We start from the raw sequence: 13,559 nt of genomic DNA on the forward strand, positions 1-13,559 counted from the left end.
GAGAAGATTAAAATAAATAAAATTAGAAAAGAAAGTGGAGAAATAACAACTGACACAACAGAAATACAAAATATTGTAAGAAAATACTATGAAGAACTGTATGCCAAAAAATTAGACAACTTAGATGAAATGGACAAATTCCTTGAAACATATAATCTTCCAAAAATTAATCTGGAAGAATCAGAAAACCTAAACAGGTCAATTACAACAAATGAGATCGAAACAGTTATCAAAAACTCCCAATAAAGAAATGTCCTCAGCATGATGGCTACACAAGTGAATTCTACCAAATATTCAAAGAAAAAACAACTCCTATCCTTCTCAAGTTATTTCAAAAAATTCAAGAGGAAGGAAGACTTCCAAGCTCCTTTTATGAGGCGAGCATAATTCTGATTCCAAAACCAGGCAAAGACAACACAAAGAAAGAAAATTATACGCCAATATCCCTGATGAATTTAGACGCTAAAATTCTCAACAAAATATTAGGAAATCGGATCCAGCAATATATGAAGAAAATCATACACCATGATCAAGTGGGATTTATTCTGGGGAGGCAAGGATGGTACAATATTCACAAATCAATCAATGTGATTCATCACATAAACAAAAGGAAGGAGAAAAAACACATGATAATTTTAATGGATGCAGAAAAGGCATTTGATAAAGTCCAACACCCATTCATGATCAAAACTCACAGCAAAGTGGAAATACAGAGAACATACCTCAACAAGATAAAGGCCATCTATGACAAACCCACAGCCAACATTAAACTCAATGGGCAAAAATTAAAAGCAATTCCCCTTAAGATTAGGAACAAGGCAGGGGTGCCCCCTTTCACCACTCTTATTCAACATAGTTCTGGAAGTCCTAGCCACAGCAATCCGACAAGAAGAAGAAATAAAAGGCATCCAAATTGGAAAAGAAGAAGTAAAACTATCATTATTTGCAGATGATATGATATTGTATATAGAAAACCCTAAAGTTGTAGTCAAAAAACTACTAGACCTGAAAAATGATTTCAGCAAGGTGGCAGGATATACAATTAATACTCAAAAATCTGAGGCATTTTTATACACCAACAATGAACTGTCAGAAAGAGAAATTAAGGAAACAGTCCCCTTCACTATTACAACCAAAAAAATAAAGTACCTAGGAGTAAATTTAACCAAGGAGATTAAAGACATGTATTGGGAAAATTATAAAACATTGATAAAAGAAATTAAGAAAGATACAAACAAGTGGAAGCATATACCGTGCTCATGGTTAGGAAGAATAAACATCATTAAAATGTCTATATTACCCAAAGCATTTTATAAACTCAATGCAATATCAATTAAAACACCAATGACATACTTCAAAGATGTAGAACACATATTCCAGAAATTTATATGGAACCAGAAAAGAACATAAATAACCTCAGCAATCTTTAAAAAGAAGAATAAAGTGGGAGGTATCACACTTCCTGATATCAAGTGATACTACAAGGCCATTGTACTCAAAATAGCCTGGAACAGGCATAAGAACAGGCATTTAGATCAATGGAACAGAACAGAGAACCCAGAAATAAACCCACACCTTTATGGACAAATGATATTTGACAAAGGAGGTAAGAGCATACAATGGAGTAAAGATAGTCTCTTTAACAAATGTTGTTGGGAAAATTGAACATCTACCTGCAAAAATATGAAACTAGATGACCAGTTTATACCATTCAAAAAAATAAACTCAAAATGGATAAAAGACTTAAATGTAAGCAGTGACACCATAAGCATCTTTGAAGAAAACATAGGCAGTAAGCTCTCTGACATTTCTTGCAGCAATATATTTGCCAATTTATTTCCACGGGCAAGTGACATAAAAGACAGAATAAACAAATGGGACTATATCAAACTAAAAAGCTTTTGTATAGCTAAAGACAATAAGAACAGAATTAAAAGGCAAACTACACATTGGGAGAACATATTCGACAATACTTCTGATAAGGGATTAATAACCAAAATTTATAAAGAATTTGTAAAACTCAACACCAGGAAGACAAACAATCCAATGAAAAAATGGGCAAAAAGATGAATAGATTCTTTCCCAAAGAGGAAATACAGATGGCCAATAGGCATATGAGAAAATGTTCAACATCACTAATCATTAGAGAAATGCAAATTAAAACCACAATGAGATATCACCTCACACCAGTAAGAATGGCGCTCATCAACAAAACAACACAGAGTAAGTGCTGGCAAGGATATGGAGAAAAGGGAACCCTCCTGCACTGCTGTTGGGAATGCAGACTGGTGCAGCCACTGTGGAAAACAGTGTGGAGATTCCTCAAAAAAATTAAAAATCAAACTGCCTTTTGACCTAGCTATACCACTTTTAGGAATATACCCTAAGAACACCACAGCACTGTTTCAAAAAGAGAAATGCACCCTCATGTACATGTCAGCATTGTTCACAATAGTGAAGATCTGGAAACAGCCCAAGTGTCCATCAGTCAACGAGTGGATTATAAAGCTTTGGTACATATATACTATGGAATACTACTGCGCCATAAGAAATGATGACATTAGGTCATTTACAACAATAGGGATGGATCTTGATAACGTTATACTGAGTGAAATAAGTAAATCAGAAAAAAACTAAGAACTATATGATTCCATACATAGGTGGGGCATAAAAATGAGACTCAGAGACATGGACAAGAGGGTGGTGGTTAAGAGGGAGGAGGAGGAGAGGGAGGAGGAGGAGAGGGAGGAGGAGGAGAGGGAGGAGAGGGAGGAGGTGGGGGAGGCGATGGGCACAAAGAAAACCGGATAGAAGGTGATGGAAGAAAATTTGACTTTGGGTGATGGGTATGCAACATAATCAAATGTCAAAATAACCTGGATGTTTTCTCTGAATATATATACCCTGAGTTATCAATGTCACCCCATTAAAAGTAATAATAATAATAATAATAAAATCATCATTATCTCAATGAGTCATGACATCTTTATGTTGAAAAAAACAATCCAGGCAGCAATCTGTGATGATTTAGATATATCACATTTAAAAAAAAAAATTCTTGTTTTGTAATCTAGAAAAAAATACTTTATCTCAAAGTTTGTTTTCTTACTCCTTAGTATCAAATAAAGTTTTATGTTTATTTTTATAGTCATGAAGATACTAGCAATGGGTCACTGTTGTTTTCCTCTGCTGGATTATTTCTAACCCAAATGACTTTTATTGTCCTTTGAAGAAACCAAATGTCTTTGGAGCTGAATGTGCTTGGAAAATATGTAAATAATGGCTTTTCCCTGTCAATCTATGAGTGACAATTTACTAAGCCCTTTATCCACATCATCTGTAGCATAATAGCACTTTAATTTAGAGTGAGGTTTTTTGCTTAGCTCCTATGTATCTTGTGCATTATAAGAGAAACTATTTACAGAGAAGTACAAAAGTCCCTAGAGATGCAACATCTCATTTTCAATTCTTTTGCCATGAATACTAATTGCATTATCACATATTCAGCAACATTCAGCAAAGTTATTTATTTGTTCATTCTCAAGACCTGGGATGCCTAGCCGGTCACTTTGAATAAGCAGTACCTTGAGAATCTCTGCTGATAAAACACACTGATAATTAGGTTTGGGGTTGTGAGAAAAATCTCACTCCAAAAAGCTCAGCTTTGGAGATTCGCTCACTTCCTCCTTGTTGGAGTGGAAAGGAAATGGGGAAACATTTATCACCCAACACTCTCATCTCCACAGGTTCTTGTTTCTTAATTGAAGTTTGATTTTATTTTTTTAGAATAGCAGGTTGCTGAAAATTAATATTGAAGTCAGAGTGAATATTCTTCAAAGAAGATTATCCTCAATATGGTAAAAAATATTTGGAAATTATATTTAGAACAATTTTGTTCCTCAAATTATTTAGAAAGTGAACATTCCTTGTTTAACATTGCATACCTTTAAAATCTTTAATAATTGTCACTTAATAATAATGATTTATACAACATACCATCTTTTAGCAATCTTGCTCCATTGAGATGTTATAGGAACTAGAGTAATAGAAATATGCATATGTCATTAAGTCTGTCATATTTTTCCTTAGTAGTATTAATTCAAAGATATAAAGAAAATGAGTACTTGACAATAATTGGACCTAGCATAAAGAGAGTTCTGTAACATACAATGTGATTACAGAAGTTGCTGAATTTCACCAACTAATGGCAGCTTTGCTATCATGCAAGATTTGCAGCAGTGAAAATTGCCCTGTGATCTATCTCACTCAAAAGATGAAGAACATAAAGACACATGCAGCTCCATGTTCATTGCAGCATTGTTCACAGTGGCCAAGACACGGAAACAACCAAAACACCCTTCAATAGATGAATGAAAAAAGAAGAAGTGGCACATATACACTATGGAATACTACTCAGCCATAAGAAATGATGACTTTGAATCATTTACAACAGAATGGATGGATCTTGATAACATTAAATGGAGTGAAATAAGTAAATCAGAAAAAACTAAGAACTGCATGATTCCATACATAAGTGGGACATAAAAACGAGACTAAGAGACATAGACAAGAGTTTGGTGGTTACGGGGGGGGGGGGGAGGAGAGGGAGGGAGAGTGGGAGGGGAGAGGCACAAAGAAAACCAGATAGAAGGTGACAGAGGACAATTTGACTTTGGGTGATGAGTAGGCAACATAATTGAATGACAAGATAACCTGGAGATGTTTTCCTTGAACATATATATCCTGATTTATTCATGTCACCCCATTAAAATTAATAAAAATATATTAATTAAAAAAGGTGAAGAAGAAGTAAGGGTCTTGCTGACCACAAAACAAATATTAATATTTGGTGGGATCATTCGAGTAGCTTTTATGTCAGGCTTTAACTTTCTACCTTTTTGACTCAAGGAGTTTGTGAATGACTTTGGACTACATGTGACATCTGGGCTTGATCCCATTCTATCGTTGGTCCAAGCATACCTACTCTTTGACATAGGAAAACTCTATCTTCCCTCCCTACCTCAGGTCCAGAAATTCAGTTGTACAAGTTTCATTATCAAGGCATTGCTGTGTATTCAATGTCAAAAAGCAACAGAAAGCCCAGTTAGAAATATGACTTACTGCACATTTTTTATGTGACTGTCCCCTAGGAATAGAATAAAAATGGGAAGACAGAACTAACCTACTGGGAAATATTTCTGAGACCTGAATGCTACAGAAAACTTTAACATTATAAATCTATTCCTTAGAGATTTAAGATTCTTTTTAAAATTTTGTATTGAATTTATTGGGGTGACATTAGTTTTAGGTGTACAATTCTATAACACATCCTCTATATACTGTATTGTGTGATCACCATCCCAAGTCAAGTCTCTTTCTATCACCATTTATCCCCCTCTACCCTCTTTTACCTCCCTCTCTCTCTGTGGTAATTACCATACTATTGTCTGTGCATATGAGGGGTATTTTCCTTAATTCCTTTACCTTTTTCACTCAACTTCCCCAAACTTCCTCCCCTCTGACAGCTGTCAATCTGTTTTCTGTATCTATGACTCTGTTTCTATTTTGTTTGTTAGTTTATATTTTTCATTAGATTCCACATATAAGGGAAATCATATAATACATGTCTTTCTCTGACTGGCTGCTTTCACTTAGCATACTGCTCTCCAGATCCATTCACACTGTTGCAAAAGGTAAGAGTTCCTTCTTTTTTACAGCCGAATAGTATTACATTGTATTAGTGTACCACCGCTTTTTTTTTTTTTCATTGTCTAAATCTACATAAGGGCTTGTCTCATCTAGGAGAGAGCACCCAGATAGGTTAGACTTTGTTACTATAGCAAGGTCAAACTGTGTCAGTTTTGTGTACCACAGCTTTTTTATCCATTCATCTACTGATGGGCCCTTGGGCTGCTTCCAAACCTTGGCTATTGTAAATAACACTGCAGTAACCATAGGGGTGCATATATTCTTTTGATTTAGTGTTTCAGGTTTCTTCAGGTACATTCCTAGAAGTGGAATCACTGGTTCATAAGACAGTTACATTTTGAATTTTCTGAGGTAACTTTATACTGCTTTCCACAGGGCTTATACCAATCTGCATTCCCACTAATGGTGCATAAGGGTTCCCTTTTCTAACATCCTCTCCAACATTTATTGCTTGTTGATTTATTGATGATAGCCATTCTGACAGTTGTGAGGTAATATCTCATTGTAGTTTTAACTTTTTTCTCTTATAATTAATGACATTGAGCATGTTTTTTTGTTTTGTTTTGTTTTATATTTTTCTGAAGTGAGAAGCAGGGAGACAGAGAGACAGACTCTTGCATACATCCAACTGGGATCCACCCTGCAAGTCAACTAGGGGGTGATGCTCTGCCCATCTGGGACACTGCTCTATTACAACAGGAGCCATTCTAGCACCTGAGGTGGAGGCCATGGAATCATCCTCCATGCCTGGGCCAACTTTGCTCCAATAAAGCCTTGGTTGCAGGAGGGAAAGAAAGATATAGAGAGAAAGGAGAGAAGGAAGGGTGGAGAAGCAGTTGGGTGCTTTTCCTGTGTGCCCAGGGCAGGAATCAAACCCAGGACTTCCATAGGCTGGGCCAATGCTCTACCACTGTGCCAACCAGCCAGGGTTGAACATCTTTTTTTAAGCAAGAGGAGGAGAGATAGAAAGACAGACTCTCATATGCAGCCTGACAAGGATCCACCCAACAACCCCCGTCTAAGGCCAATCTTCAAATCAACTGATCTATCCTCAGTGCCTGGGACTGACATTCGAACCAATTGAGCCACTGGCTGCAAGAAGAGAGAAGAGCAAGAAGGGGGAGAGGGAGGAGAAGAGAAAGCAAGTAATTGCTTCTCATGTGTGCACTAATCAGGGATCAAACTTGGAATGTCTGCTCCCTGGGCCAATAATCTATCCACTGAGCAAACCCACCAGGGTCAAGTCTCTTTTCATGTCTATTGACCACTTGTATGTCTTCTTTGGAGAAGTGTCTATTCAGGTCCTTTGCCTATCTTTTAATTGGGTTGTTTGTTTTTTTCTGGTGTTGAGTTTAAAAAGTTCTTTATTAATTTTGTATATTAAACCTTATTAGATATATCATTCTTCCATTTGGTGGATTGTTTTTCATTTTTGTTGATGGTTTCCTTTGCTGTACAAAAACTTTTTAGATTGATGTATTTCTGTTTGTTTATTTTTTCATTTGCTTTCTTTCCCAAGGAGATATATCAACAAAAAATTGCTGCAAGAAATAACTGACATTATACTGCCTATATTTTCTTCTAGGATTTTTATAGTTTTGAGTCTAACATTTAAGTGTTTAAACTATTTGGAGGTTTTTTCTGTGTATAATGAAAGAAGGTGGTATAGTTTTTTGTTTGTTTGTTTTTTGTTTTTTTTGTTTTTTGGGGTTTTTTTGCTAGTATCTGTCTAAATTTTCCAACATCATTTATGGAATACACTATCTCTACCCTGCTGTATATTTTTGCTTCCTTTATCAAATATTAATTGATCATAAAGGTGTGGATTTATTTCTGGCTCTCTGTTCTGTTCCATTGATCTATATACATGTTTTTATGCCAGTACCATACTGTTTTGATTACTATGGCCTTGTAGTATAGTTTGATATCAGGTATTCCTCCAACTTTGTCATTCTTTCTCAATATTGTGGCTATTCAAGTTCTTTTGTGGTTCCATGTAAGTTTTTGGAATATATTTTCTATATAGTTCTGTGAAATATGCCATCGGTGTCTTAATTAGAATTGCATTGACTCTATAGATTGTTCAGGGTAGTATGGACATTTAATGATGTTAATTCTTCATAACCATGAACATGGTAAGTGCTTCCACTTGTTCGTATCTTCTTCATTTTCTTCAGTGTCTTATAAATTTCTATTGGGTTGGAGAATAAGTTCGTAGCGTTTTTATATTTTCTTTTATTTTACAAGATTTGTTTGCTGTTTGGCAAAGGGTAAGTATTCATTCGATAAAACTCTTTCTGCTCTACAAAACTATGTTAATTGTATTTTTGAGTTATTTAATTTTTTATTAGTTTTTTTTTTTTTTTTTTTTTGTTCATAGTTTTTTTTTTTTTTTTTTTTTTTTTTTTTTATATATAATTTTATTTTTTTAATGGGGTGACATCAATAAATCAGGATACATATATTCAAAGATAACAAGTCCAGGTTATCTTGTCGTTCAATTATGTTGCATACCCACCACCCAAAGTCAGATTGTCCTCTGTCACCTTCTATCTTGTTTTCTTTGTGCCCCTCCCCACCCCCTATCCCTCTCCCATTCCCCCCTCCCCCCCCCCGTAACCACCACACTCTTATAAATGTCTCTTAGTTTCACTATTATGTCCCACCTACGTATGGAATAATACAGTTGAAAATGTTGATTTTTGCCTCCTGGGTATTCCATTTCTAAGCCTCAAAACTAATTTTTTATTAGTTTTGAGGCTTAGAAATGGAATACCCAGGAGGCAAAAATCAACATTTTCAACACCTGCTCTTCTTTGCTTTTCATCGAGGTCAAAAAGCTGCCGAAGCAGCCTGGGACATTTGCGACGTGTATGGAGAAGGTGTCATAGGCGAGTCTACAGCACGGAAATGGTTTGCAAAGTTCAAAAATGGCGACTTTGACGTCGATGGCACGTGCCGCAGTGGAAGGCCTTCTGAATTCGATGAAGGACTGGGAAATGCTCGAAAAGAATGCCACAGTCAACAAGGAGCTCTACATTGCCCAGGTACACTGCGTGAATGAGGCTATTCGACTGAAAAGACCTGATTGACATGGTCAAATCATACTCCTTCACGACAACGCCAGGCCCCATGTTGCACAAGTCGTCAAAGCCGCACTCCAAGAGCTCGAACGGGAGGTCCTTCAGCATCCGCCGTATTCTCTGGACCTTGCACCAACCGATTACCATCTTTTCCGCTCCCTGTCAAACCATATGAAGGGCGTTACCTTCGATAACAAAGAGGTCCTTAAAAACTGGCTCAACAATTTCTTTGACACCAGACCAGGCGATTTTTGGCAGAACGGCGTCAACAAATTGGTCGAGAGGTGGGAAGAGGTTGTAAACAGCAACGGCGAATATATAATTGATTAACTTATTGATATAATTATTGTTTTTTGTTTAAATAAAAGTCTTCGGTAAAAACGCTACGAACTTATTCCCCAACCCAATAAATACAGGGTTTTTTACATCCTTGGTTAAATTTACTCCTGTGTATTTTATTATTGTTGATGCACCTGTGAATGGGATTATTTTGTAGTTTCCTGTTCATTACTAGTGTATAAATATGCAACCAAGTTTTGGAAATATATTTTGCATCCGACTTAAGATTATTAATAAAGATTCTAAAATGCCAAAGATTTCTTGATTGTAGCAGATGGCATTGAAATTTTTTTATACTTTCTGATTTCCTTTTCTCAATGACTATTTTCTTTATTATAAATAATAGTGATTTGGGGGTCAAAATTTTACTTATAAATAATATAAGTAAAAAGCCCAAAGAGAATTTAACTCAGGCAAAGAATATATTCAACTTCTCCTTATAAATATTCTTAACTTTTATAATGGCTTTATTTTTCTGTTTCCCTCTGATGCATTCTTCTGTTGTAAATGTAACAACAGCTCACAGAATACTAGATACGAGATAGTAAGCTATATTTTCACAAGATGCTAAAGGTAGGTAGATATTTATGCAGTTATATTGTTCAGATTCTATCAAGAATTTTTCATCTGGTTGATAGGATGGAATATAATCTCTTCTCAATAGTGCATTGGGACCAAAAAACATAATGACATGAAGTGAAGAACATACAATTTGTCAGAGAAAGACTTAGAGCCATTCTTGGGGTAGCAGGAATTGACTAGATTTTAGAGTTTATTTAGAAGAAACAAAACTTCTCTTTAGCAAAACAGTTATTAAGTGTTTGATATATAAAGTGAACATTCAGTCATTGCAAATGGATGTTTTAAAAGTGCAAATAAAAATAATGGTCTTAGTAAGCAAAAGTGATTCCCCACTCACAGACTTGAGTGGTATAAGGAACAATGTGGCAATAGACAAAAGATGTGGAGAGCTTAGATGTTGCAAAAACAGGAGATATTGAGACTGAACTCACAATGAGCTCATTATCTTAGACAAAACTACCTAAGGGTTTTTTTTTTCAATTCTTTAGTGAAAAATAATATAAAAATAAATATATTTTTCCTAATCTGTTGAATATGATTATGCTTGAGTCAACACGGAAATATGTATGGATTCTATAATCCATTATATAGTATGGATTAAACCATGCCAATGAATCATTTCTTTATTTACATGAAATCCTTTGTCTGTCTTTACTGGCAGGGACTCTTGATGATTATAGTGAAGGTCCTGATACTAGAGTCACGCAGACATGAAACAGTTCACCTTCTAGCAGGCCCTGCTGCATGTTTCTTCTTACTTTATGAAACCAGCCAGAGAGACTAACTCTTTGGCTCATAACTTTCCTTATAAGAGTCATGATTTTTTTCAGCAGTAATTTTTTTGACTACATGCTTATCTTTTAAATTTTCTAACTAATTTTCAATGGATTTTTAAGTCATTTGGGACAGAACTATTCAGTTAAACTAAAATGTGTGTATTTTATGTGTTTGAGAGCTATGCTATTAATATACAGCTCACAAAAACTAAGGGATATTTTATCACTTCATATTCATTTTGAAATATATCCTAATTTTTGTGAGTAGTATATCAAACAAATGAGCTCTGTACAAAGCAGACCAGGAGGAGTTGAAATAAGAAGATAGCAAACAACAGTTTGTTGTTGCTGCTATTTTACTATTTTGCTTTGGCAGTACATTAAAAAAACAAGATCGGCTATGATTTATGTTACCTATGCATTAGGTATTTTCCAATGGCATTGGCTTGTGCCTGCTTAAATAACCAATTTCTTAACATTATGGTTAGGTATTTGGAGTAGGGTATTATCAGAGTGAAGTAATAGCTTAGATTGAATTTGGGTTTCAAAATTAAAATGACCTTTGAAAAGCTCTTCAATAGCCCACAAAGTGTGAGTATTATACCTTCTCTCCATCAGTCCCAAACAACCAATTTGTCTTTCACTATAGCAGCAAATAGCTATTTCCTTGATTAGGCATTAGATAAAATAAGTTACATACATTTTTAAGAGCCATCTTGAATAGGAATGTGCATTTTTAATCACAAAAAAGCACACTCATCATGGGAGGACTACACGCAACTACACTGCAGTTGATACATGTCAAGAATCTCTTAAATTGTACCTCGAAAAGCCAGAATGGAAATATCAATGCCCCCACCTCAGATATATGTAGAAAAAACTCTGGCCATTATCAAACCAGATATTGTTGGCAAAGGAAAGGAGATACAAAATATTATTCTCAGATCTAGATTCACCATCATTTAGAGAAGACAACTACATCTCAGCCCTGAGCGATGTAGCAACTTTTATGTGGAACAGTATGGGAAAATGTTTTTCACCAATTTAATAGCTTACATGAGTTCAGGACCACTTGTTGCCATGATATTAGGTAGACATCAAGCCATCTCTTACTGGAAGGAATTTTTGGGACCAAGTAATAGCTTAATAGCTAAGGAGACACACGCAGACAGTCTAAGGGCAATTTATGGCACAGATGACCTAAGGAATGCACTTCATGGGACTTATGGTTTTGCTGCAGCAGAAAGAAAAATTTGATTCATGTTTTCTGAAGTGATTGTTGAGCCCATTCCAACTGGACAAGCTGCTAAGGACTATTTAAATTTATATGTAATATGAACTCTGCTTAAAAGACTCACAGAACTTTGTAAGCAAAAACCAGTAGATCCTTGTATTTGATTAGCAGGCTGCTGAAAAATAATTCCAACAAACCTAAACTTTGTCACCCTCCAATTGCAAAAGAATATAATTAAAATAAAGACCTCCAAAGAACAAATCACAAACAAACAAACAAAAATGCACACTCATTATAGTAAGATGCTTGCATTAGGAGAGGGCTATGGGGACTTTGTTCTCATGACACACTCATATGAGGGCATTCCTTTAAGTAGAACGCCAGGTAAAGCATGGGTAATTATAAATTGTGTGTGTGTGTGCACATGCATGCACGTGTGTGTGTGTGTGTGTGTGTGTGTGTGCTGTCTTTGGCTAAGCATGTAAGATAACTACACTGTGAATGCAACCTGACATAATGGATTCAGTTTGGTTCCTTCAATAGTCAGACTTTTGTATAAATTGCTTTTTAATCCATTATTTGTTTCTGAACCTCTCAGAATGTTTATTCAAACTTATCAAGACTAAGAATATTCTTTAACCTTCTTCTTATGGTAGCCTCACTGTTCTACCTGCTGAGACTCGAACAAACACCAGTGTGTCTTAGAAACATTTTTTGTTACTGCTATAGTTAGATGCTTCCTCAGGGACCCTAGGAATAGCAACAACCCAGGAGACTCTATCAACATTATAGCTACCTGCCTGAGCTTTGGTTAATCTTCTAGAACCTGGAGCTGAGGTAGAGGAAGTGGGTGGTAACCCATCTGAAAGTTTCAGATGGAAGAGATCAGAACATTCTTTCTCTGCCTTACCAGTAAAGCTCCCAGCTTGCTGCACCCTTTCAAACATCCCCACTCTTTTTCAAAATAAGATCATAGCACTATCTTCATAGAATACTTTCTCACTGTTTCAGATGTTCTCACTTTTAAAAAAAATGCCTCCAGGCTTGACTCCACTTGAATTGTCTAAAAACAATTAAGGAGCTTTTATCTAAGCAAAATTTTTAAAGTGTCCATTAAATCTTATCATTAGTGGCCTTGATGGTAATATAGTCTAAGCTAGAGCTTCTAAATAGGAAAGAGTTCATTTTCTAAACAGGCCCTTGTGGGGAAATTGTCCCTTCATAACTGATGACTGATAGAATTCAGTGAACTAGAGCTTAATATGAGCTTTTTTGCCTCTTTTTGGTGTAATCAGATAGTGTGCACTGCCAAGCTTCTGACAGTTGTGTTAAGAGATTCCACTTATTTATATTAAAAAATAAAAATGTGAGCTTTTCATTTTTACTTTTTCTGAGTGATTTCCAAAGTAACGATCACATTTGCATTTGACTTCTAACAGTCTGTCTCAAATAACCTTTAGAAGCTTATAGGCATTAAATGATGTGTAAATAAAAAATGAAGACTTGCATATACATTCTAGAAGGAATGGTGCAGGAAGTAAAAATAGACAAGTTAATCATAAAGAATCATTATTCCCCTAGTATAAAAAGAAAAAGGAAGAGGAAAAGGGTAAGGAGGAGAATAAATGTGGATTGGGGAGGTGAAAGAGTGTAAAAGAAAGAAAACAGAATAAAAGAGGAAGAAGAGATGAACTGGATTAAACCTGTGTTAACACTTTAGTTAAATTGCACTAAGATTGTTGTAAAAATAATGTAGATATACTTTTTTAAATTTGGAAAACAGAAAATAAAGAAAATGCATTATTCTAAGGGAAGCTTTTATCAGCAAGTAATTGT

At 35.4% G+C, this 13,559-nt stretch overlaps 1 non-coding gene and 1 pseudogene across 1 annotated transcript; one reads left to right on the forward strand and one right to left on the reverse strand.

Annotated features, from left to right (window-relative positions):
• Positions 1 to 5,766: 5,766 nt before the first annotated feature.
• Positions 5,767 to 5,884, reverse strand: LOC136377932 (small nucleolar RNA SNORA28). The gene has a single exon (XR_010746535.1). It is a non-coding gene; the product is annotated as a small nucleolar RNA SNORA28 (small nucleolar RNA).
• A 5,442-nt stretch (positions 5,885 to 11,326) lies between these two features.
• LOC136377343 (nucleoside diphosphate kinase homolog 5 pseudogene) lies at positions 11,327 to 11,961 on the forward strand (annotated as a pseudogene).
• Positions 11,962 to 13,559: the final 1,598 nt, after the last annotated feature.

This window comes from Saccopteryx leptura, chromosome 6, assembly GCF_036850995.1.
Source record: "Saccopteryx leptura isolate mSacLep1 chromosome 6, mSacLep1_pri_phased_curated, whole genome shotgun sequence".
In the NCBI taxonomy this organism is placed as follows: Eukaryota; Metazoa; Chordata; class Mammalia; order Chiroptera; family Emballonuridae; genus Saccopteryx; species Saccopteryx leptura.